Source organism: Trachypithecus francoisi, unplaced genomic scaffold, assembly GCF_009764315.1.
Source record: "Trachypithecus francoisi isolate TF-2019V2 unplaced genomic scaffold, Tfra_2.0 Lachesis_group9, whole genome shotgun sequence".
Taxonomy (NCBI): domain Eukaryota; kingdom Metazoa; phylum Chordata; class Mammalia; order Primates; family Cercopithecidae; genus Trachypithecus; species Trachypithecus francoisi.
In genome coordinates this window covers 48,992,829-49,020,754 of record NW_022681474.1, presented here as the reverse complement: position 1 = coordinate 49,020,754, position 27,926 = coordinate 48,992,829, and positions in this window count along the sequence as shown.

Below are 27,926 nucleotides of genomic sequence, written 5' to 3'. Positions count from 1 at the left end.
TGTTTCGCCTCATAGGGATGGAAAAGAGTCACAAAGGAATGAGTTACAATAGATGTCCTTATATGGGAGTCTCCAAAGAACCCACAAAATTATGTTTCGGAAAAAATGTTCTGCACTCAGGTTGTAGAATGCCACCTAAGTAAAACCAAGCTGACTTGTTTTTGTTTGAATTAATGACCACTAGCCTCAAGGGGCCACTAGGACTGCTGTAATTCTGTAACTACAATTCCCTAGTTCTTTCCCTCCCCTCCTCTCCTCCTTCACATCTTCTCCCTGCTCTTTCAACCTCCAGCCTCTGGTTTACCTTCAGAAGATAGTCTGTATGGCCATGCCAAGCTCTGTGCAGATCTCCTCCTGTTCCTAGATTACTGCAATAATCCCTCAATTGGCCTCTCCACTTCTGACCTTGACATCTCCATCACTTCACCCCATCTTGTCCTCACTACTTCTCTGCCTCAATGTTCACACCTTGTGTCCTTTGAATACAAGGTCTACTCTGCTTGGGTTTTCTTCCCCATATTTCTCTATGACCCACTCACTTATTTTCCTTAGATCTTTTCCAAAATGTCACTTAACCAGAATGTCCTTCATTGACCACTAAATGGCAAACCTCCTTCTCAGAAATCCCTGTTCCCCTTTTCTGCTTTACTTTCCCCCACACCTCCTATTGTCTTAAGATTCAATATATTTTTATTAATACATTTTGCCTCACTCTGCTTGAAAAAAGTTCCATGAAGCAGGACGTTATCATCTGGGTTTATATCCAGAACTCTGAGCAGTACCTGACGTAAATTTAAAATACAATGAATATTTGTTGAATGAGGGAATGGCTCCCTCCTCCAAGCTGGAATCCAGTAGGATGCAGAGGGAGTCAGACTACTGTGGAGGAGGTAGGACAATGCTTGTGCAGAGTGAAGGAGCAGAACCAGCCCAACCCCAGCTCTGATTCATGAGCAGAGCTAGGCCTGAGCAGATGAGGAGGAGAGGCTTTCCTCTGTGTCTGGGAAGGAAGCTTTAATTTAAATATATCTCAACTTGTTAATACCTGAAGACATGACTATTCTAGTATCTAAAACAGACCAGAAATGCTGTGAGATCATCCCTAGATTCAGTCCTCTGGTGGGGAAGGAAGAGCAAACAGAATGGAATTGAATGCAGCGAGAGAGAATAATAAAGCAATTTCCTGGTCTCCCTGCCTAATTAAGTCTGTTTAATAAACCCTTAAATGAGATACCCTTCATCACTGGTGGCACAAACGGCTGTGCGGAGGAAAGTGGTATAGCCAAAGAGGGCTATGAGCAAGTCCTCTCTAGAGTGAGAAGATCCCTTTTCTTCACAGGGTCGACAGCATCTTGATCTGTGTGAAATAAAGGGGTGTGTGTGAACTGAGCCCATGGGGACAGGTGCCTGCCCTCATCCTGCCATCCAAAGCAAAGCTGGGATTTGCCAACAAAGCCCTGGGTCTGCCTTGAGCCTCCAAGAGGTACAGGCAGTTTCCTGGGTTGTGATTAAAGTATAATGGCCTTTAAGGTGCCCCAAAGAGGAATGGCTTTATTCAGCTAATGACACAAAAGAAGCATTCCCCAAACATCCTGGAAGAAAGAATAGCACAAGGAAAGGGTATGTAGCGTGCACAGAAACACCCAAGTGGTGTAGCCTAACACTGAAAGGAGAGCAGTGTTAGGAGCTGTGGTGAGACAAGTAAGAAGAGTTTAAGCTGAACCACACCTTTTGGGATCCGAATTGTTTTAAATAAACATGTACTGCATATATTCCCCCATAGCTCCAACGAGCACACCCTTTATAACTTCACCCAAGTCCCTGAAGAGCCTGTGCAGCAGGATAGCTGCTGTCAGAGACTGCACAAAGCCCCTGGAAAGCTTTCTCCAAGTTGATCTTAATTAGTTATTATAGACCATGTGGAGTGAACAATCTACATGATTCCCTTGCAACTTTAAGTTGCAGTATTTTTGTTGAGTATTGTACTTTTGAAATCTCCTCAGTGACAGGACCAAACTTTACATCTGCACACATGCATCAGGCACCTCTATAAACTCTATACTCACAACATAGTTCAAAGCAAGCAATCTACAATTATGTAATACAGGATTCACATACTTAATAGCACTGACAACATGCCAGGCAGTATTCTAAAAGCATTATAGATATTAAATAATTTAATTTTTATAATAACTCTAAGAACAGAGTAGTTAACTAACTTGCCCAAGGCTAAACAGCTAGTAAGTGGAAGAATGGGTTTGAATTCTCAGCATTCTGGCTTCTGAGGGTATATCCTCTAAGAATAATTAAGCCCAAGATACAGAAGCAAAACTCTGATTGTATATCTCTTTCTTTTTCCTTCTGAATTACCTTCCTCTGAAGGTGATGCATGTCCAACTCACTTCCAAGCTCGCTCCAACATTGGGCTTTCTTTAATCCTCTTTCACAAACCAGGCCTTGTTTGCTTACCTTCATTCATTCCTCCTCTGCAAGACATCTGCCACTCCCTTCTACTCAAAGTCAATACAATGCCTTCTCTTCACACTATATCCTTATTCAAGGCTCTTGGATACTTAATACTATATGTAATGACTTATTGAAGTTCTGAACAAAAAAGCTAGAGTTAGACTGGGTAAAGATGCAGCCTGGATCTTATAACTAGATTCCTGGGATCCTTGGAGGGCCAAGCACTGAATAACAATTGCTAATCTTTTTAGGTTTTGAGTATACACAAGACAGTCCATCATGCTAACTGAGATTCTAAGGACATTTGTTTGTCTCAGCATTAACGGTATCACCCATTTGATAAGGCAGACACCTGTGGTCAGTGTCCAGGCTGTTATGACTCCATCATCAAACGATGTACTGGCCTCCACAGAGGCATGGCTCTGGCATTGCCATTTCAAAAACCAGGACTGCTGACTCACTAGACTCAGCAGTCACTTCTGAATAACATCCCACTAAAGCCAAAAAAGGAGAGCTTATATGTTCATTCTCTCTACAGCAAGAACCCTGTGAAAATTAATGAAGACTGAAATGGTCCACAAGAGTATAAGCAAAGCATATTAAAAACAATGGAAATCAATGCCCTAAACTCTAACATGTCAAGCAAAGGGGTACTTGGTAGCTTTCAATCCGTCTCTTAGACACTTGTATTCAGCACTTGGCAAGTGAGTAAATCATTCTCACTTGAGAGTTCAATTAGTGACCTTCAGAGGGGATCCCTGAGAGCCAAGCCACTCTGTTTGCCCTGTTGTCAACACAAATAAAATGTACAGTAAGAATCATGAAAGAGTGATGTATTTATGGCATAGATTGTGGTGATGATTTCACTGGTATATACTTATCTTCAAATTTTATTTTGTCATCAAGTTGTGTTTACATATGTACAGCTTTTTGTATGTCAGTTATTCCTCAATAAAATATTTTTTTAAATAAGAGATTATTTGACAAAAGAAAAAAGGTCTGGGATAGGCTCCAATGTAAGCATCAAGGTGATTCCAACACAATGCATCTGTCTGACATGCCAGTGCAGCCAGTCTAAAAGGGGATGGGCCACTTTTCCCCTAGCAGAAATATCAATATTGACATGCCTGAATGGGAGAAGAAATCTCCCCAACTCTTAACATAGGGAAAGAAAAGAAAAAGATAGAAGGAGAAGGAGAGAGGAAATAAAGGAAGATGAGAGTAAACACAAGGAAGAGGCAAGAGGAAGAGAAAACAGATTTTTATTATTGATTAGGTCAAAATATAATTCTAAACCATCAAAATATGAGAATTCTCCTTCCTTATTTCTCTTTACTCATCCCATTGATCATCTTTCTTCTCTCTTTTTAACAAGGATGTTTTTGGTATTAATTTCTCTCCTTTACTTTCTTTTGGGCTAAGGGTACCATGACCTGAATAATTTCCCATTGAAAGACCGTTAGACTCTTATTTCCAGTCCAACATGCAAGAGCTTGGAAGTTGTCACTCCCCTCTTTGCAAGAAGAAAAACAGAAAAATCAACAAATCTTTGATCAGTTGAGGGAACAGGGCAAATTGCTTTCCCCAAATCTGGATACAGGTGAATACAGAAAATTGGAGCTTATTAGGGGCAGAAACCACATGTGGAGCCTGTGGGTAGGAGCACTTAAAGGGCAATTGACTAATTTCTTGAGGCTCAGTATGGAGTAACTTGAGAGATAAAATCCTATCAAATTATCAATGTCTTTTTATACAGAATTAGAAAATAATAATCCTAAAGTTGATATGGAACCAATAAAGAGCCCAAATAGCCAAAGCACTTAAAGGCACAAAGAACAAATCTGGAGGCATCACATTGCCTGACTTCAAATTATAATACAAAACTATAGTAACTAAAACAGCAAGTTACTGGTATAAAAATATACATGTAGATCAATGGAACAGAATAAAGACCCCAGTTATAAAGCTATATACTTACAATCAATTGATCTTCTATTAACATGAACAAAAATAAACAATGGGGAAAGGATACTACACTCAATAAATTGGTGTGGGATAACTGACTAGCTGTATGTGGAAAAATGAAACTGGACCCCTATCTCTCATCACACATGAGAATTAACTCCGGATGGATTAAAGACCTAAGTGTAAGACCTGCAACTATAAAAATTCTAGAACAAAACCTAGGAAAAACTCTTCCAGATACCAATCTAGGCAAAGAATTTAAGATGAAGACCCCAAAAACAAATACAACAAAACCAAAAACAGGTAAACGAGACTAATTAAACTAAAAAGCTTCCACACAGCAAAAGAAATAAACAACGGAATAAACAACCTACAGAATGGGAGAAAATATTTACAAAGTATCCCTCTGGCAAAGGAGTAACATCCAGAATCTACAAGAACTCAAACAACTCAACAAGAAAAAGCAAACGACCACATGAAAAACCAGGCAAGTGATATGAATAGACATTTCTTGAAACAAGAAATACAAAAGACTAACAAACATGTGAAAAAATACTCAACATCACTGATAATCAGAGAAATAAAATTTAAAACCACACTGAGATATCATACCAGTCAGAATGGCTTTTATTAAACGGTCAAAAAACATCAGATGTTGGTATGGATGCAGTGAAAAAGATACGTTCATACACTGTTGGTGGGTATGTAAATTAGTTCAATCTCTATAGAAAATAGTATGGTGATATCTCAAAGAACTAAAAATAGGGCTGCCATTTGACCCAGCAATCCCACTACTGGTATCTACTCAAAAGAAAATAAATCATTATATTAAAAAACACCTGCACTCATATGTTTATTGTAGCTCTGTTTACAATAGCAAAGTTATGGAACCAACCTAAGTGCCCCCCCAACTGTTGATTGGATAAAGAAAATGTCTAAAATTCAGGGTCTCACATCAATAATGGATCCTGTTGGCACGGGACAAGGTAATGTTGGGGAATAAGGAAACATTATAGAAGGACACTGGCCCAGTCCCACTCACTGCACCTGAAGCTATCCCCCAAGCATCTCAGATCACATACAGTCCAACCCCAAGCTCACTGGTAGAGAATAAATGTCCGCAGATTTAGTCACCTTCACACTTTCTGCACCCAAACTTCCTAAATTAAATAGAAGCAATCAGAAGGTGTCTTGAATAGATGCCAACATCTCTATGCCCTACCAGAATCAGGCCTAAGTACTTAGTCTTCCCTGATGATACCATGAACTGCTCTAACTGCTAGCTAGCAGCAACCCCTTTACTTATGCACCAGATCACTGCCCTTCTCACCTGTTCACTAATGGAGCTCAGCAATTCTCCTCCTCTTCTGTGTCATCACTTTCTCCCTCTCTAGTGGATCACTCACAAACCTGATATCATTTCTTAAATATTAAAAAATAAATAACAAATAAAATAGTTCTCTTCACACTGCTTCCCCCTCCGACCACTACTCTATTTCTCTGCTCACCCTTTAATATACATTTAACAAAAATAATTTTATTTGCTTGCTGTTTCAAATTTCTCTCCTTTGATTTTGTTTTGGACCCTTTCCAATCAGTTCTGCCATCCCCATCACTCTTGTCAAACTCACTGTTGACCTCTAGGTTGCTAAAACCAATGGCCAATTCTCAGCATTTTACTTGACCTTTAAAAAAAAATCTACACACATTCCTTCAATGTTCTCATTCCATGTCATGGATTTAGATACTATTATTATGCTGGTAACACTCATATTTAGAGCTCCAGCCTCTATCTCTTCATTGACTTCAAGACTCTTATATTTGATTGCCACAAGACCTCTCTACTTGGATGCCCAAGAGGCAGCTCAAACTCACCAGGTAGAAAGCTGAAGTCCTGATCTTCCCTACCACCCACAACTTTCCAGTCTTCTGTAGGTCAATAAATGGCAGTTCCACCCTTACAGTTGTTCAGACCCAAAAGTTTAGCCTCATCTTTAATTTCTCTGCCTCTCTCACTTCTCAACCTAATCTGTTGGCAAATGCTCATAGATCTCCTCAAAAATATACCCAGAATATTATCTCTTTGCCCATCTCCATTGTTACCACCATCTCCATTGTTACTTGCACTCCTCATGGCTTACAATCTAATTGCAATATTTTATCCAGAATAAACCTGTTAAAAGAAAAGTCAGCTTAAGCTACTCCAAGTTAGAGAAGCCATGAGTGTTTTACAATGACTTGCAAGGCACAAGGCTCAGTGCATGCTGCTCCCATACTTCCCCTTCTGTCCTCAACTCTTACTACTCCCACCTCACTCCACTCAATCACAGTGTCCCCTTGCTGGTCTTCAGACACACATAGCATGCTGCAGGGTCACAGCTTTTGCCACCTCTACTCTCTCTGCCTAGACCATCCTAGACCACCATTCTTAAATATCACTTACTTCCTTGCATTGTGAAATCCTTGCTCAACTGCTATTTCCTAGAATAGCTTTTCCTTGCCACCCTATTGCAAACTAACTCCTTGCACACACCATTTAGCTCCACGTTTCCAGCTTCATTTTTCTCCCTAGCTCTTATCTACCCAATCTGTGTTGTTCTTCTTTATATATTTTTTTACAATCTGTCTCTATGCACTACAATGTAAGCTCCATGAGGGTAGAGATTTCTGTTTTTATCACTACTTTGCCCTCAACTCCTGCAATAATGCATGACACATGGATAAGAATAAGAGGAAATTAATTTTAAAATGATAAGTATGATTCAGGATGAGTTAATGCCTGAATCCTTTGCTACTTACTTCTGCATTCCTAGCCTTTTATTCCAACATTTTTACTAAAAATCTCAACATTTTCCTGGAGATTTCTGGCATCTTTTGAAATGCAAAATCATTAGAAGTTGATAATTGCTTAGAATCAATTTATTGATCCCTGCTCTTTGCAGGAAACTGATCACTGGTGTCAGTTACCACTTTAAATGGAAATTATTTTTCTTCCATGAAGATGGTGCTGTTGATGTGGCACCCAAGGGGATGCAGAACAGCCTGCTTACCTCTGCAGTTCTAGAAGCATTCCTGCATTCCAGTGCCTTCAGGCACTCCCTGAAATTATTTATATTGGTTCTCAGTCACCTTTGGCACAACTCTGAAATCTTTCCAAATATAGCAAACACACATATACACACAGAGAGGAAATTACAGAATCAAAATGACATCGTACTTCTCAACGAATTCCATCAGAATCTGGTAGCAGGTGTTTCCAATAGAGCCTGCGGCTTTGTATCCACGGTTTTAAGTTCTATTATTCCTTCACTTACAGCCCACGAAAGAGTATATAAAATTTCACAACAATTGCCCATAAAAACTTTCCCCACTCAAATTAAAATCAAGGAAGGTGATCGCCCCACTTAAGAATGTAATTATAAAATTAAAATTGTATTAATATGGCCTAATTTCCATTCCCCAATTGTCCCATATCATTTTATTATATGGCATTATTCTTCTTTCTTTTCCTTTTTGTTGGTAAAGGAAATGTCAAGTTAAAATACACCCATTTATGGGAACACAAAACCCAGCTCTCACCTCCCATGGTGCCCTCAACTGTAACCTGTTGCTGAGCATCCCTCCCCTTGTGGCATCTTATGCTGCTGCATTTACCAGAGACTTGCTCTGCCCGTGGAAGAAAAAAAAAAGCCTCCAGGGGGCAAACCCTAACCCATGCCCCTCACTTCAGTGCAAAGACACTTTTAGAATGTGCTCTGCTGTGTACACACTGAATTTCTTCCAGAGAAGTCCATCGTGCCACCTTTCTCCATTTGGCCAGGTGTCACTGTCACCATCTAGTCTGACTTCACCCAAACCAAAGCTAGGAAATCTGCTGCAGGTTGGAAATCCTTCAACCCCCCTTCCAGAAATGCAGTGGGAATACAATTATCCTGAATGTGAGACATAAACACATTTTAATTAAATGTGAACTCTTAAAAAGTTCCTTCATAAGTTTAAACAAAGTTCCAGTCATCCCAATTTAAATTTCAGAACAGATGTAATTTGGTCACTGTATTTGCTATAATAAAAGGAAATGGAAATTATGAGAGATGAAATAGTCCAGGAACAGAAAGACAAACATCACATCATCTCACTTACATGCGAAATCTAAAAAAGCCAACCTCACAGAAGCAGAGAGTAGAACAGTGGCCACCAGGGACTGGGGTGGGAGGAGGAACGGAGTAAAGGGAGATGTTGCTTAAGGGGCACAAAGTTTCAATTAGTCTGGAGGAATAAGTTTTAGTGAGCTATTGGTCTGCACAGTGACTACAGTTAATAATAATGTACTATATATTTCAAAATTGCTAAAAGAAAAGATTTTCAACATTCTCACCACCAACAATAAGTTGGTGGGGAGTGGATATATTAATTAGTTTAATTAAATCTTTCTACAGTGGATACATAGACCAAAACATTACACTATATCCTACAAATATACATAATTATTATTTGTCAATTAAAATCAATAATCAATCAAGTCTATTAAAAGTGCATTGAAAAACAAAAAGGTATTGAACAAAATCTATCTTGACACACCACAGAAGGGAGGGTTGACCAGAAGCCAACTGCCTTGTTCTCCTGACCGCTATGTTGCCCACCTATCTGCCCCCTATATGGAGGAAAGAGGCCACTACCAGAAGGTGCTCAACCACCAGCTACTCTCAATGGCCACAGCTCCTCCAGCTTAGGGAACAACCTCTGTGACCACAGAAACTCATCCTCCCATCATCACCAAATTCTCAGACTTTGGCCTTTGACTGAACTTTCCTTTCCTTTATTCAGTGGAATATCTCATTTGTCTATTGTGCACACTTGCAGCTCTCTCAGTAGTGGCCACCTTTCTCTTCACAGCTTTGTATGCTCTGCTTGGAGGTGGGGTCAGGATCCTTCATTCTCCCCCATTGAAACACCATCTTTCCTCTCTCATAAACCTCCATTCTTTTGAAGTTCAAGTCATCAGACTTTATCCTCATTGCCTTTTATGGTTATGGTCATCTGCTGACCTCATGGTCACTCTTCCACAGGACCTGGATCACTGTCTTCCTTTTCTTCACCAATTACATTATCATTATTGTAATACACATAGCTAATCCAACCAACATCCCTTCCAAAGCATTTCGATCACACACCCTCCAGACCTTATTGCCCCCAGTAACTACACCACCTTCCAACAATCTCTCTTTCATGCACCCCTCTCTATCTCACCTCCCTCTCCTGTCTTTTCAGCTCACTGATTTGGTATTGCCATTACTGACATTCTATAATCTTGTTGAAACTTGGAATCCTTGTCCATCATTGTCCTTATGTAGTTCATTTTCCTCATTGCCCTGCTTGAAGCCTATAGTAAAACACATTTATCAAAATCTTTTGTAAGCCCTCTGAATCTCCTGGTGATATGGAAGTGCTAGGAAGGGAAGAGTGTGGTCCCTTTAAATGACAGGGAAGGCAGAAAGGAAGTGCTGGGTAAAGAAAGGTGGATTCCTGGCTAGAGTTCCACCTCCACGAACCTAGGTGAGGACAGGCACTTCTGCCTTTGTGCCCAAATGTTGCATTTTCCAAGACCACCCTGGCCCACCATGCCTCCATCCTGGGCCTATGAAAACCTGAGACCCTAGCAAGGCAGCGACAGAAGCAGTGGGACGTCGTGGGGAACACATCAGCGGAAGACGACACAAGTGGCTGGTCATGGAGAGCACACTGGCGGAAGAGCACACCTACAGGCACCGGCAGGCCACCGACTGGTGGAATGATGCAGAGTTTGACCCTAACGGCAGTTTGACCAGAGTCATCAGAGAAGAGCGGGGGTACTGAGGGGCCTGACTCCAGGGGAAAACCATCTCCCTTCTGGCTCCCCCATTTGCTGAGAGCTACTTCTACTCAATAAAACATTGCAATCATCCTCCAAGCCCATATGTGATTCGATTCTTCCGGTACACCAAGGCAAGAAATCCCGGGATACAGAAATCCCTCTGTCCTTGTGACAAGGAAGAGAGTCTAATTGAGCTGGTTAACAAGCCGCCAACAGACGCTAAACCCAAAAAAGCACCCTGTAACGTACGCCCAATGGGGCTTCAGCTGTAAACATTCAGCCCTATACACTGCCATGGGGTAGAAGCCCCACAGCCTGCCCCCTCTGTATGCTCCCCTAGAGGTTTGAGCAGCGGGGCACTGAAGAAACCAGCCACATCCCCATCGCACACCCTGTAAGGAGGACAAGGGCACCTTCCCATTTTGCTGGCACCTCTCTCAATCCACATCTCACTTAGAGAAAAGACTGTTGCTATCCACATATCTTCTGCCTTCACATGCACACCCACGCAATTAAACGAGGAGTCAGCAAACTATAACCTTTGGCCAAATGTGGAACACTGCCTGCTTTTTATAAATAAGTTTTTATTGGAATACAGCCACATTTATTAACTTCTGTGTTATCTATGGCTACTTTCATGCTACAATGGCAGAGTTGAGTAGTGAGACAAAAACTACATGGTTCACAAAGCCTAAAATACTTCACTATCTCTTTACAGAAGAAATTTGCCAAATCCTGAGCTAAATAAAAAAAAAAAAAAGTCTGTAACCATGCTACTGGCCTCACTTTTGATTTATGTCCTCAAGACTCAAGTTAACACCCAACTTCAACAGTCATAGCTATTTCATTTCCTAGTAAGATATGTTTCCACTCTCACCTAATGACCTAGCCTCGAAATAGAGAAAGAAAAAGAAAATATATATAATCAAACAAAAATAATTTCATCTTTGCATCATCTAATCCACCTTCTCACCTACATGCTTACATCCTTTCACTCTGTCTCTCCCTCTTTCTTTCTCTGTCTTCTCCCGCTTTGCAGATCACGCATTAATATCGCCCGTCTTTTTAAAAAAACTCAATTTGACCATGCATCCTTTTCCAGCTGTTTCCCGTTTCTCTGTTTATCTTCCTAGGAAATTTCCACACTCACTGTATCCACTTTCCATCTTCTATTATCTCTCCACCACTCCACTGAGATGGTTTCTATCAAGGTCACCTAAACCATTTATACCGCTAAACCCAAGAGTGTATGCTGAGTTCTCATTTTATAAGGCTTCTCAAGCAACACTGGATGAAGCTGACAATAAAGTCCTTCAAACACTTTCTTCTCCTGAATCCTAGGACTCCACACTCACCTGGATTTCCTCCTACCTCAATTACAGCTCCATCTCAGTCTTTCTGCAGCCCCATCCACTGCTAGATCTCTACATGTTAACAGTCCCCAGAGGTTTGTCCTTGGCCTTTTCACTTTCCCTTTTCTCCTTCTGTCTTCTCTCCCTAGGTGATCTCATCCAGTCTCGTTGGTCTAAGTCCCATCTCTAGACTGCTGACTCTCAAGTCTATAACTCCAGCCTCAATTTCCACCTTCAGCCAGATATTCAAGTGTCAAATCAGCACCTTCATTTAGACGTGTAATGATCTCTCTGAACTAGCCTACTCAAACATTAACTTCCACACCCATCCTCCTCATTCCAGTCTTTCCAGAGAATGTTATGACCATAAACTCAGTTCTATGAGCCAAAAAGCTAATAGGTATCCTTGATCTTTCTTTACCTCACAGTTTATATCCAAACCATGTGGGAAATCCTACTGGTTTAATTTTACAGCATAGCAGAAGTCATATCACTATTCACCATCTCCATTGCTACATCCTAGAATCAGCCACCAGCATCTTTTATCTGGACTAAGGCAGCAACCTCCTGATTCCAAACTTGTTTCTCTACAGTCCATTCTTCACACACAGCCAGAATGACATTTCTAAATTCTAAGATAGCACCACCCTCATACTGAAACCCTCCACTAGCTCCTAACTGTTATTAGAGTGAAATCAATCTCTTTACATAACCTAAAGTTACTGTGGTACTGCAATCCTGTCTACCTCTCCAAAATCCTCCCCCTCCCTTCACTCCCTTGTTCATTGTCCAGAGCCAGTGGCCTTGTTTCTATCCTTCCAAGCTGTCACATTCATCTCATCAATATCTTCTCCATGGAATCCTTCTCAGTCAGGTCTTCCAATGGCTATTTCTTTCTCAGATGCCACTCTTCAGAGAGGTGCTCCTGATGGCCTGAGTTCGCTTCTATTATACCACTAATTTTTGTTTTCTTCACAGCACTTAGTAGTTTCTTAAATTATTTAATTTATATGCATACAAATTTTGCATTTATTTACATGTTTATTTTCTCACCAAATTAGTCTATAGCTTCTTAAGGGCAGAGACTTGGTTATTCTTCCACTATTTGTCCCACATCTAAACTAGCATCTGAAACAGAGAAAGCTCTCAATAAACACTTGCTGTCTGACTGCCTGACAAGTATAATTAAATAAAAGGTAAAGTTTGTAATTTAGCACCTGATCCTAAGGAAGCTACTACTTATACTATCTTATGTTGAAATGATGCTTGAATTTTCTAATTTTTTTGGCCCACGCATAGAGATTTTGCAGCTTCGAAAAAGCACAGAATCATACTCTCTCAGGTTGTTAAGACCCAAGAGGCAAATCACATATTTAAAGTGAAATTTACTCAGCATACTCACACATTCATCTCAACTAGGGGCGGGCCCTCACATGTACAGATACACTTAACACCCCTGAAAGCTGATTTTTCCCACTGAGCCGCAGTAACTGTTTAAAAAGTACCAGTTTCTTAAACAAATAGACCATATAATTACTGATTTGCCGGGCGTTTATCATTCCCACGGCTGTGAACTTCCCTAACCCAATATTCTTCTCCATATTACTTTTTCTCCTGCACTTAAAACCAAAACCAAAGTTATGTTTATGAAAATAATAGTTAACAATTTTAAAAGGTCTTTTTTTTTTTTTTTTGAGGCGGAGTCTTGCTCTGTCGCCCAGGCTGGAGTGCAGTGGCCGGATCTCAGCTCACTGCAAGCTCCGCTTCCCGAGTTTACGCCATTCTCCTGCCTCAGCCTCCCGAGTAGCTGGGACTACAGGCGCCCGCCACCTCGCCCGGCTAGTTTTTTTGTATTTTTTAGTAGAGATGGGGTTTCACCGTGTTAGCCAGGATGGTCTCGATCTCCTGACCTCGTGATCCACCCGTCTCGGCCTCCCAAGTGGCTCAAGCCTGTAAAAGGTCTTAACTTCGCCTCATCTCCATGTTACTAGCACCACAGCTTCCCATGAGACAAGGGGAAACAGCTGTTACCTGAAGCTTCTTCCTACCCACAATAAAACTCATCAGGCTCAAAGGCATAGATAAACTGCTATACAGCTCTATCTATAACATCGTTCTTGTTCTGTGGGCTCTAGGGCCTGAACTTTTCTGTCCCAGAGTCTGGGCAATGCCCAAATCTTCCCACATTGTTGAATCGGTCCCAAAAGCTTATAGTCTGCAGCAATTCCTGGCCTTTATACACTCCAATTGGTCTGTGGTATCACTTTCTGGAATGCATGGGTGCAGACACACACACACACACACACACACACACTCTCATGATAGTCTACATAAACTCTTTAAAAAAAAAAATAGAGTAAGAGTCTCCCTCTGCTGCCCTGGCTGGAGTGCAGTGATGTAATCTCTGCAGCCTTGAACTCCTGGGCTCAAATGAACCTCCCACCTCAGCTTCTCGAGTAGCTGGGACTACAGGCATGCGACACCATGCCACCATATGCGCCACCATTCCCAGCTAATCTACGCAAATTCTTTGGGCCTTCTTCTGCCATTTCTCCAATTGGAAGAGACGTCCAATTTACTCGCAACAGGCCAGAATGAAGACAAATTCCACTAATTGTACCAAAGCTGTAATGGAGCGGCAACAAGCCATTAATTGGGCTACCTCTCCCTCCAAAAGTTTCACTATTCTTTTTTTTTTTTTTTTTTTTGAGATGGAGTCTCACTCTGTTGCCTAGGCTGGAGTGCAGTGGTCACTGCAAGCTCTACCTCCCGGGTTCACGCCATTCTCCTGCCTCAGCCTCCCAAGTAGCTGGGACTACAGGTGCCCGCCATCACGCCTGGCTAATTTTTTTGTATTTTTAGTAGAGACGAGGTTTCACCGTACTAGCCAGGATGGTCTCTGTCTCCTGACCTCGTGATCTGACAGCCTCGGCCTCCCAAAGTGCTGGAATTACAGCACTTTGAGCCACCAGGCCCAGCCAAGTTTCACTACTCTTAGAACAAACCACGCTACCTTTTCTGTGAGCTTTCCCAGCATCAGTTAATCAGCTGTTGGGAACAACAATCCATTCAAGACAGAACAGAGTTCCTGAAGTCAAAGCCTAGGCATTTTGCAGCCTCTTCTCTCCTTTGGACTCTCCCTGTTAGCTCTGGTGGCAGATTGTATTTTCTAAATATGGCCTCAACAATGTTCTCCATTCCACCTACTCTTCTTACAATGTGATTTTGACACCACTCTCATCAAGAACTGAGGTCTATGTCCCCTCTCTTTGAATGGGTTTGGATCCCTGTGACTTACTCCACAAGTCAAATGTGGCAAAAGTGACATTGCAGGGGCAAATTCACCCAAGGTGAAGAAGCTCTGCCTGGTTCTCTGGGACACCAACTCTTGTAACTCAAACGCCATGCTGTGAGGAAACCAAAGCAGCCTGTGGAGGGGCCCATGAAAAGAGGCCTACAGAGAAAGGATCCACGGTCCCGGCCCTCAGCCCCACTGAGCTCCCAGCCGACAGCTAGCAGCAGCTCACCAGCAACATGAGGGAGCCCCCCTGGAGGTGGAAAATCCAGCTGTGGTCCAACCCCAGTGGGTGGTGATTCAGCAAACACAAGCCTCCCCCACCTACATCCACACAAGCCGCAGGTTCTTGAGCTACATAAATTATTGTTATTTCCAGCCACTGTACTTGGGGCTGACTTGCTACACAAAGACATCCAAAACAGTTGCTGTCTCCCGCACTGCAGGCTCATTCTCTTCCTCACACAACTGAGCTGGTGCCTTCTTTATCCCCTGTCTCGGCCCACATGGGGATATTTCAGCTGACTCACCTTACTCAGTCAATACGTCACTTGTCCTTTCACTGATGAAGCTTGGCTCTGCTGCGTACTCATTTCCACTCCTGCCCTGCATCTCTAGATCCACGGCCACTCTACTCCCTTCTCAGGAACCCACCCTTGTCTATTTACACATTCAAGGTACTTGACATGTTTATGTAAAAACTTACAACTGATGCCATCCTCGCCAGAGGCTGGAAGACAGAGCAGTCTTCAAAACTGGAAGGGTTCTTGAGAGTTACAAATTCAGAAGCCAAAAAAAAAGTGGGAGGGGAGAAGCAGTGTTAGTCATGAGTAATGCATCAGGAGCTTGGAACATAACATAGACTCAAACTGATTCCAAGCAATCAAATCTAAGCAGGGTCACCAGCAGGAGTCCAGGGTCAAATAAGTGAGGAAATGCTTACAGAGCGTAGGGGGATCTGAGTAACGTTCTCCTGGTAATCTGCTCATGAGAACCGATCTACAGTCACAATTGCTATTTCTGGTAACAATTATTAGGGTCACTCCTCACAACTTGTTATATCTAGTAACCTTACCAACAACAAAAAAACAAAGTTAATCAAAAAAGGCTTGTTCTCAATAAACCCATCCAGGTCCTAGTAATCATACTTCTCTACAGATGCTCACAAGTCATTATTTGCTGTGTGTGTGTGTGTGTGTGTATGTGTGTGTGTGTGTATGTAAAACAAAGCATATCCTATACTGAAGGTCACCATTTGGTTAACATTAAATAGACAAGACACACTGATCTGCCCCTCCAAATCACAGGCCATGATGTCAGACCCAGGTTCTACCACTTACCAGCTCTGTGATCTTGAGCTACTTCCTGAGTCTTCCTGAGCTTCTGTAACTTAATTTATGAAATGTGAATAATAATAACAGTTCTCATTCTCAAAGTGTTTTTAAGAGTAAATAAAATAACATAATTCAAGTACCAAGCCCCTCTAGGAGGTGATTCATACATTTTAAATTCCCTCCTTCTTTCCACGGGTAAGATGTGATGAGCCTGCCCAGGGCTGTGGAACTAAGCCATTGTCCTTAGACATTATTTAGAGTTTAACCCAGGCATGTTCTGACTTATGGGTTTGATCCAATTAGTCACTTATAGGCTGTAGCTTTAGGGATCCTGACACCATGCTAAAAACTCTCATCAGAAATTCCTCTCCTTTCCTATTTTCCCTGATGGCTGCAATCTTATTTTATCACCAAACAAAACCGCATTCTCCTTCTTGGCCATGTCTAAAGTAATGGATTCGCTATAAAGCCTCTTGGAATACATCCCTGCAAAGCAATCCCACCCGAGTCAGGGCCTGATTCAACTCGATGACTGGGATGTTCTTAATGAAAGTCAGGCCGCAACGCCTTCAGAGAGTCTTTTTCAGTGGCAGCACAGCAGGAAAGAGATTGGGTTAATCCTCTATATGGCTCCTGGTTTTCTGAGCTTTAAAGCATAGCAAAGTTAAAAATAGCCCATTTCCTCATATTCTCACATAGACATCCCCTTTTAAACCAGCTCCTTTCCATAAATGTTGCATCTCTAGGGACATATATGGAAGTTAAGCCAGGAATACCCTGGGATAATCTTGACCTTCTCTGCCTCCTGAGACCTATAGCCACATTCTGCAGATATTGGGACAGGACCATCCTACACAGATAGGTTCTCCTCTAGAAAGAGTGTAATTATGTCTTAAAGAAAACATCATACAAAACAGAGAATAGAAATGTGCTTTGTCCCTGGCAGTGCACAGGACTCAAGCCTGCACCTTAATAAGGAATCTCTTTAACCCCTGCCTTACATGAGAATGAAATCCAAAAGTCAGCCCAGATGGTGCTTTGCATTGAGGGAAACCCTCCACAATGGGAGACTGATTTTCTGAAGAAAGTGACAGCTTGTGTTCCATGGAACAATGATGAAACCCTCCAACAGGAAAACTGCACAAGGTTGTGAAAACAGCTGCCCTTTGGTGTAAATTTCTCCTGGACTGAAACTCTAGCTTCTCCAGTGACTAGCTAGGTCATTGGAGGAAACTCATTGACATCAGTAGAATGGAGAGGACTTGGGTAGGACCTTGAGATCTAGAGGCAGAAATGAGACTCCAAATCATTAGGAAGGCATGCTTAGGAGACTCCCTCCAGAAACAGAGCCAGAGCATTAAGAAACTAAAAAACAAGGACCTATGGGTTGGTAAGGTCTATAATAAGAAGGCAGGTGGTCTAGAAGACTGAGTGAAGGTTTGAACCAGGAAAGAAGAACATGGGAACTATATTGATGAATATACTGTGGATTTCTGGAGCAAAACTTAAGATAATAAAACTGTAAGCTCTTAGCTAGGGTTATACTTAACTTCCAAGCCAACTGGTCTCACCAAGAGGACATTAAGCTGAAAAAGAAGGAAAAGGCTTCAGTGATCAGAGAATCTTATCTTTGCTAATATACCTGTGTGCATGTGCGCACACATACCACACACACACACCCCTACATGCACACCATGAAATAGGTCAGTTGTTTTTCTCCCATAAACACAGCTGTGCTACTCTCTCCTTGCCTGTTGCTTAATTCAGATAATAGAAATGATAGCCTTATGCCATGTTTGAGAACATTTTTAAAGCCCATAAACCTTAAATCCCAATGTTTATGTATCTTTTTCATGTTTCTCTATATCAATGTGAAAAAAAAAAAAACCTGCAATGAAGGATAAACTTGTGATGACCATTTGGACTGCCCTCTAGTGTCCAGCATCTTGCAAAACCTACCCCAACCTTGGAGAAGGAAGCAGGGAATCATCCATGTAAAGCCTTGATTCTGAGCTGGTATTATTTACTATTCTGTCTATCTTTGAATTGTTTTAGTTATAGGTAATTGGAATTGTTGTTTTCGGTCATCCCAAAGGCAGGACATTCAATCTAAAAATCCAAGGACACTATGGGGAGATACATGTTTTAGATGGTTATTGGTCTAAGACCAAAAGAGAAATATCTAAATAAACTCATGAAATAAGCCCCTACAGAAGAAAGCAGCTAGGACTTTTAAATGACAACAGTGGCCATGATTTACTCAAAGAAATCCACTGATTCACATAATAAACAACATTGCTCTCAACATCTATGAAACAAAACACATATTAGGAGAAATTAAAATAGTATGGGAAATATGCTTATATGGAATCCCAAAGTTTAACAGGAAGAAACGCCATTTGGGAACATTGATACAGAACAGTGTGACTTACACAAAAGACACTGAATTGGAGAGAGGGGTGGCAGATGGTGAAGGAAGTGATCAAAACTCTCACCTTAGACTTTCTTCTGACCACCAAGAAGAAACGGTTAGTGAAGTGGAAAGTTCAAAAACTTGAAAGAATATTGTCATATTACCTCATGGTAGCGAAAAGAGAAACAGTTAGGCAAAATTGAATGTATATGCTATGTTTTTGAAGGCATATTTCAGAAATTTAAGAGAAATAGTAGGCAGGATTATAAACCATGATAATTTGGGAAGGAAGATAATTTTCAAAAATGCAATTCTGTGTTGCATTTATAAATGACCCTGGTGAGAAAGAGGGGCTGGGTGCTCAACATAAAATGCGTAAGACAGAATAGCATAGTGTCTAAGGGCCTGGTCCTGGACTCTAGCCAGTGTCATTTAATCCCAGCCCCACCACTTCATGGTTGGGATCTCGGGCCTGTTTACTAGCCTCTCCGCATTAGAGATGTTTAATCTATAAAAATGGAGAGGTAACAACATTTATTCCATAGGATTACTGTGATGATTCAATAAGACAATATACTTAAAGTACCTGGCACCTAGTGAAAGCTCAGTAAACTGGTGCCTATCATTATCCTTAGGTACCAGGTTGCATTCTAGGTTAAAAGGATATATGGATGAGGCCTGGTACCTGCCCTCAAGCAACTGTCTGCTATTTTAAATAATGAACATGCAATGGGTCATGATTAGTACAGCATAGGTATAGCTGCTTCAAACTCTCCCCAGAATCAGATGTGGAATAAGTAAATCATTTCACCAGTTAACTAACAAAATTGTTATCTAAAGGAAACATTGGACCTGCCTACTGAACAGTGATCATTTCAAATTGTAAAAAAGAAACACTCAAAAATGGAAAGGAGGCACATGGTGGACAGAGACATGAAAGACAGGAACCAGGGTGAGCTGTGGTTTATGAAAACACTAAAACTCCCAGTAAAGGGTTTCTCAGTTACTCCAAGAGCTGGAGAAGTCCAAGAGATAAACTTGGGATAAACTGTGAAATATTTGATGGAGAAAGGAAAGTGAATGTCCTTACATTCCATTGGCTTCTTCAAGAATCTGGTATTTGGACTGAAAAGAATAGGACTGAACCATTGAGAGAGAATTAGAGTCTTAAATTTATTAGGAGATGTTAAAAACGTCCATTTTCTCTTAGTGTTTTCAGTTCTCTTGGCTGGGACATCATGAGCTAAGGTGCAAAGAAATTTGCAAATAAAATCAACAAGCTTGTGTCGATGGTCTTTGAGAAGCTAATGCAAAATGGAAAGTTTTTGATAGACTGAAAATGCACAAATGCTATTCCAATTTTCAAGGAGCAGAATTCTTCAAACCAGACAGGGGCTTGGCAAAGGCAGTGTGCTACTGTAAAAAGTAATAAAGAAAGGAAGCCGGAAAGAAGAAAAATATTCCTAAGGACAAGGGATAAATCGGTGTCCAGTGCAAGAATATAATAGACTATGGCTCAAAATCATTTGAGTGTGTGCCATATGACAGGTACAATTCTGGGTACTTTTATATGTATGATCTCATTTAATTTCCACATAGCCAGCAGTATCATTATGTCCACTTTTTAGAGATAAGGAAACTGGCATGCAGGAAGAAGAATGAAGTATCTCTGGACTATTTTAAGGCTAAAAACCACATATTCAAGATTCTGTCCTTGGAACATGAGAACAAGGCATTCTGGAAAAATAGAAACAGTTCAAATTCTAAGAAGGAGTGGGGTGAATAAACTAGAGAGAAAATTACACTTGCCATGTCCAAAATAGCTTGGTAGTCAGTGAAGTTCTAAAAAGGATATATTGTGGCAGAAAACCTTTTTTGTAATTTCTTTCCAGCCTACATACTTCTATTTCTGAGAACTACCACCCTACTCAAAGAGATGCACCTTTGAACTTCTATTTGATAGAACTGATTGGACCCAATCTAGGCCAATGGACTTTTCCTCCCAGAAGTTGGGAATTGAGAATATTAGTCAATTTCTACTGTCAATTGGAACTAGAGAGTGATGAGAAACTCAGCTGGAAATGGCCACTTTGGGGCCTTATTCGTATGCACAAAAGAGAGGGAAATGCCTAGATAACAGACAAGTACAGAGGTGAGGCTATACAGCCCTGAAAAAGAAGAGAGAAGAACCCTGGCTCCAGATGTTCTCTCAGGTCTTGATTCTAGTCTCTTGTGGGGATATATTTACTTATATTCTTATAGTAAGAAATATATTTCTTACTCCTGAATGCCCCTGAGATATTATTATAGATCCTCTTACAACTTTACCTTTAGTGCTTAAAGTAACCTGGCCAAGTTTGGGGAAATAGTAACCAAAATGCCTGGTTTAGATGATCATATATTGCTATGACAGACACACTTTCCTCTTGAAACATGAGTCTGGTACATGATGGAAAGTCTTATGTTATGTCTTCCACACATGGATCATGAATTTCTCCCACATCACTGGGGAACAAGTAAAATCAAAATGAAATGAACTGCCCATATAGAAATTTTAGAGAGCTGAGGAAAAACTGAAGAACATAGCAATGGTTGTTATATTTTAATTATTTTCTACCTAAAGATCATAACTTTATAAAAGAAAGGGGTATGGAATGTCAGGAAAGGAGAAGCTAACATAAAACTCATTCTCCTGACTCTCAGTGACTTTACATAGAGAATAGCTGAACTATGGCAAAAGACAAAGGGAATTTTATAAGGATAGGAAAGAATATGAGACAGTAGATTCACACTCAAAAACAAAATCAAAAATGATAATGGGGAGTATTGTCCAAAAGATGAAAACATCATCAAAAAAGTATGAAACTGAAAACTAAAAAGCCATCAGATATGACCCAGAAAGACTTCTCAGATGAAAATAACAGGCACGAAGTTAAGATAGAAATATATTATCATTCCAGAAAGATGGCATTGAGAGGGAATTCATATAAGGCCTCTTCTCCCTATTTTCTCTTAAAATATCCTTGACATTTTCTGTCAAAGGGTAGGAAAAAATCCACATTAACACCCAAAATGTTTGACAAGATTTTGAGCATATTTCATATTCTGCAGCAAATGTATACTCTCTCTGACAAGATTGGAGAGAATTAAAAGTTGGCACCAGCAGCCAACCCAAGCCTAGAACCCTGCACAGAAGGGACAACGGATCAAGAGAAAAACCTGGCAGGGCCAGAGACCTCCTCGTCATATACCCTACATACAGAGGCACGACCAGGCCAAGGCTGACTGGACCCTCACAAGGGTGAGCTCCCACTCAGGCCCTGATCCAGCAGGGACCTGTTTCTTCTCAGCTGAGAGGCTGGAGGGGCAAATGTGCCAACGGGCTTGACCCCCAATCCCAGCCCTAATACAGGGGTAGGAAGGACTCTGACAATTGGATTACAAAAAGACAAATGCTTTTTTTGACCCTCACTCCAAATAGAAAGGAGCTATTTCTCATGTGCTCTATTCCATGTTTGGAAATATCTGATACTCTGAAAAGCGGGAAGATAGAAATAATAAACTTCGCCGGGCGCGGTGGCTCAAGCCTGTAATCCCAGCTCTTTGGGAGGCCGAGACGGGCGGATCACGAGGTCAGGAGATCGAGACCATCCTGGCCAACACGGTGAAACCCCGTCTCTACTAAAAAAGACAAAAAACTAGCCAGGCATGGTGGCGGGCGCCTGTAGTCCCAGCTACTCGGGAGGCTGAGGCAGGAGAATGGCGTAAACCCGGGAGGCGGAGTTTGCAGTGAGCTGAGATCCGGCCACTGCACTCCAGCCTGGGTGACAGAGGGAGACTCCGTCTCAAAAAAAAAGAAAGAAAGAAAGAAATAATAAACTTCTTCCATTTAGCACAGACATCAAACCTCAAATTTAGAAGCAATATTGACGATCATTTCTTTCTGATTATGGAGAAAACTGAAACCAAGCACTTTAGCCGCCCAGAGAAGCTGTCACTCAACCTCAGTTGTACATGAAAGTTAAGAATGTTCCTTCACACCAACCTTAGCTTTGTTCACTCTCTCTGCCCTTCTCTTTTATGTTCTGCTTTCTGATGGTTTGTTCCGTTGGTTTTTCTCATTTTAAAAATTGGACATTTATCTCATTCATGTTTGAAGTTTTTTCTATAGTAAGTATCTGAATTTATTTGAATTATCTCCTTTACTTCACCCCATGATTGGGTGTATGCGTACATACAAACATGTATATATACATATTTTTATGACTTTTCCATTATTATCTTTACATCATGATTTATTTGACCTGTTCATTATTTTAAAGTGTTTTTAAATGCACAGACTTAAGAGTTTTCAAAATGTATTTCTTTTTCAAAAAAAATTTGTATCGTTAGTATCACTGTTAATAAGACAATTTTATATTTTGTGAATCCTGATAAAATGTGCTGAAGACACAACATTAATTATATGATATTCCTGCCAAAAATATATAACATGAACATAGTGGAGAAAAACATCAGAAAAAGCTAAACTGAGGAATATCCTACAAAATTACCAGCCTATACTTGTCAAAAATTTCAGGTTAAGGGAGACGAAAGAGATGTGACAAGTACATGCGGCACATGTTTCTAGATTGGATCCTGATCAATTTAAACTTTTGCTCTATCGGACATTTTCAAGACAATCGGTAAAATTTGAGTAAGGTCTTTAAATTATTAATAGCATATATCAGTGTGACTTCCTGATTTTGATAATAATGTCATGCTTACTTGAGGAAAAAGTCCTTGTTTTTTAGGAAATACACACTGGAACATTTAGGGTTAACAGAATATTGTATATGCCTGAAACTCAAAAGGTTCTGGACAAATTATAGAGAGAGAAAATGGTAGAGTAAATGCAGTAAGATGTTAACCTTTGGAAAATCTAAGTGAAGGTATAGGAATACTTTGTACTGTTTTACAAATTTACTGTAAATCTGGAATTATTTCAGAATAGAAAATTTAAAGGTTCTAAGTAATTACATGTGGTCAAAGAACATGTGAGTATGATAAAGCTTGGGCAAATTATTATAACCTTTCTCTGCCTCAGCTTTGCCATCTGAAAAATGGAAATAATAGCACCTATGTCATAGTAACTTAAGACATTTAAAAGGGTAACTTAAGACATTTAAAATACTGAGAACTCATCCAGGCACAAAGTATATAAAAATATGTTGTAGTAAGCTGAATAATGGCTCCCAAGACATCCAGTCCTAATTCACGAACCCTATATTACCTTACATGGAAATGAGGTCTTTGCCAATGTGATTAAATTGGGGATCTTGAGACGGGGAGATTTTCTTGAATTATCTAGATAGGTCCTAAATGCAATCACAAGTGTGTTTAATCAGAAGCAGGGAGATTGCAGACAGAAGAGGAGAAGGCAATGTGACCATAAAGCCAGAGATTGGAGTGAAGCAGCCACAAACTAAGGAATACCAGTAGCAACAAAAAAAATGGGAAGCATCAAGTAACAGATTCTCTCCTAGAAAATCTGGAGGATGAAGCATTCACCAATCATTTGATTTTGGTGTAGTAATACTCATTTTGGACCTCTGGCCTCCAGGTAATTATGAGAATAAATTTCTGTTGTTTTAAACCAAAATATATATATATATATATACCATAGATAAACAATGAAAACAGAACCACAAAACAGCCTGCCAGGAAACCTGATCTCTCAGAAAATTTGAACAAAAATGAAACATCTTAAAACTATGTGGAATTATTTTTTTGGCACCTTTGAAAGAGGAACAGAATAAACTTGAATGTCACTATGGAACCATTTAAATTAGTATGGGAAGTAGTTAAAAATAGAACTGATGTTGCAGAAAAATCAATTAGTAAGATAGAAAATAGATTTGAGAAACATACAGAATGTCAAAGAAATTAACACAGCAGAAAATAATATGAATAAGTGTTTTTGTATCCACATGCTGCCTGGCTGTTCTGGCTGCTGACAATATAAACATGAAGAAACCATTTCCACCTGCCCTTAAGGTGGTCACAGCTCAGTAAGGAAGATAGAGAAATAAATAGATAGCAATCTAGATGTCATTAATTGATACCAACTCACTATCCCAGAATCATAAAAACATAATTTTTGTTATAGTAGCCACAGATGGTATAAAAAAAGGAAGACAAAAAACAAGACACATTAAGAATACTCTATTGCTTTTAAAAGAAATAATGTATAGGCTTGATTCTCAGGATACTCACTAGTACATCCAAAAATCTGGAAATAGTAGCATTAGTCTCCTAAATAAAAGGGTAAAAATTCAAATTGTTAACAATCCATTTTGACAAGAAAGATGAAATGTATAAAACTACATACCACTCTATGTGAGATAAAGCACAGCGATACATAGAGAGAAACATAGGTGCCTTCAGTGTTTTTGCCATTTCAAATGCTATGGTCCCATTAGGATATGGGGTAGTAAATAAAGTATTGGAAAACAGAAAATACAGGAAATACTACAATGTAAATAAAAAACACAATAGCAAATATAGTCAGGATAAAAAGAAAAATTATTTTCAAAATTATAAAAGACTTATTTCATATCTTTACCTGGTTGAAAGGTAATATAGTCTATACTAATATTATAAACTATTAAAGAAGATAAAAAGGTCTTAGAACAAATGAACATCTTGAAAATAAACAAGATGTTGAATTGTTGTACTAAAAATTTAATAGAGGAATTACAGTTTGGGGCACGACAGACTAAGTGTAGTCCCCCTGTCTCTCCCACTGAATGCAACTATAAAACCTGAACAAAGACTAAAAAAAAAAAATCTGAACTCTAGAATTGGGCACCAGTATGTAAAAGTAACTCCAGGAAAAGCCCTCTAGTTCTGGTTCAATAAACAGAAAAGGGATTTCTTAATGCCTAGAGAAAGTATGGAAATCTTCTTTTTCTAATTTTTTTCTTCCACATTCTTAGGTCCCAGACCCCATACAATCTCTTTGTGATGGCAGCACAGATGGAACTGAGAGCCCACAGGAATCCAAGCTTTGAGGAAGGAAAACAGCCTTTTGCAATCCCTGGAGACCCAGTCTCAAGAAGGTGGGTCAACTCCCTCTTGATTTTATTTCTCCTTCTGTCTTCTTGCTGTTTGTCTCTAGATGAAGAAGCATATATGCAGAAGCAACTAAATCTCCAGTTTTCTGGCATAATAATTAAAAATCAGAGGCCCAGGAAACTATATAGAAAATAATAGGCAGGAAATCATAGACAGGGAATAGCTTGAGAAAGAGGCACCATAAAGATTTTGTTAATGAATTTCTGTTCTCACCCAAAGTTGGCCATGGGTAGATCTGATTTAATCAATACAGCAAAGAATTTAAGGATGGAACTCACAGATTATTGCCCAGGTCTCAGAGTGTCCTGGGTGGCACACAGGACAACTACAAATAGCATTGCAAAGACTTTGAAAACTGAATTAACTTTGGGATGGCAGTCCACAGAAGGTGGGCTGCACTATGTGTCCTAAATCTAAACAGGTTGATTGCTTGCTGAAACAAAAATAACATTTAACACAAAATATTTAAAGACTCAGTACCTCATGACATAATATTCATGCCCAGGAACAAATCCAAAAGTACTCAGTATATGAAGAACTAGAAAAATATCACTTCACACAGGGCAAAACAAATCAACAGATGCTAATGTGAAAATAAAATATATTAAAAATATCCCACAAAAAACTTAAAGCAATTGGCCAGACATAGTGGCTTACACCTGTAATCCCAACACTTTGGGAGGCCAACATGTGAGGATTGCTTGAGGCCAGGAATTTGTAACCAGCCTGGACAACATAGCGAGAACGCATCTCAATAAAAAAATAAAAAATAAAAATCAACTGGATATGGTGTTGCATACCTATAGTCCTAGCTACTAGGAAGGCTGGGGCAAGAGGATCCAAGTTCGAGGTTACTGTGAGCTATGAACATACCACTGCACTCTAGTTCGAGTTACAGAGGGAGACTCTGCCTCAAAAAATAAAAAAGAACGTAAAGTAGCTATCATAAAAATGTTCCAACAAGGAATTTCTAACATTCGTGAAACAAATAAAAAATAGACAGTTACAGCAAGAAACAGAATTGGACAGAAATAGTACAACTGAACAATACAATAACTACAATTGGAAAAAGTCTCACTAAAAGGTCTCAATATTGGAATGGATATGACGAGGAAGGGGTCAGTGAACTCAAAGATAGTTTAATAAAAACTATCCAGTCAGAGTAACAGAAAAAATTGATTGAGAAAAATTAACAGAGCCTTCAGAACATGTGGGATAATGAAAAAGGTCTAATGTTGTACCATTAGAGTTCTAAAAGTAGATAAGAATGTAGACCTGAAAAAAAAGTTTGAGGAATTAATAGCTGAAAATTTCCTGTTTAGCAGAAGACATAAACTTAAAGATTCAAAATATTCAACAAATTCCCAAGAGGACAAACCCAAAGAAATCCATGCTCTGTGACACATATGCAACCTGCTGAGAATAGAAGGCAATTAAAAACCTTTAAACAGAGACAAGCAATGCATTATTTGTAGGAAAACAATAATTCAAATGACAATGATTTTTTATCAGAAATCATGGAGTTCAGAAGAAAGTAGCACACATTTTTAGGTACTGAAAGGAAAGAACCATCAGCCCAGATTTCTTTTTTCAGTGAAAATATTCTTCAAAAAATGAAACAGAAATAAGATATTCTCAAATAAAGAAACCCTAAGAGAATTCTTTGCCAGCAGACTTCCTTTAGAAAAATATTGTTAATGCAAATTTTCCAGATAGAAGCAAACTAATACCAGAAAGAAAAACGGAACATAAGCAATGAAAGAAGAAAACAAAATGGTAAATATCTGGGTAAAATGATAGACTATTTTGTCTTGCGATCCTTAAGATAAGTGTCATGGTTGAAAATTAAAATTATAACATTGTCTTGCAGGATTTTCAATGCACCTAATAGTAAACTGTGACACTTGAAACATCAAGGAGAAAAGTAAAGGGATATATATGGTGGTAAGATATATCAACATCCATTTTATGTTGATAAAATATTTAGTCTAATTAGACCAAATATAAAGTTAAGTAATTCTTGAGAGCAATTACTAAAAAAAAATTTCAAGGAGATATAGTCAAAGACTCAATGGGTAAGTAAAATAGAATACTAAAAAATGTTCCAAAAATGCAAATGAATGCAGAAAATAGA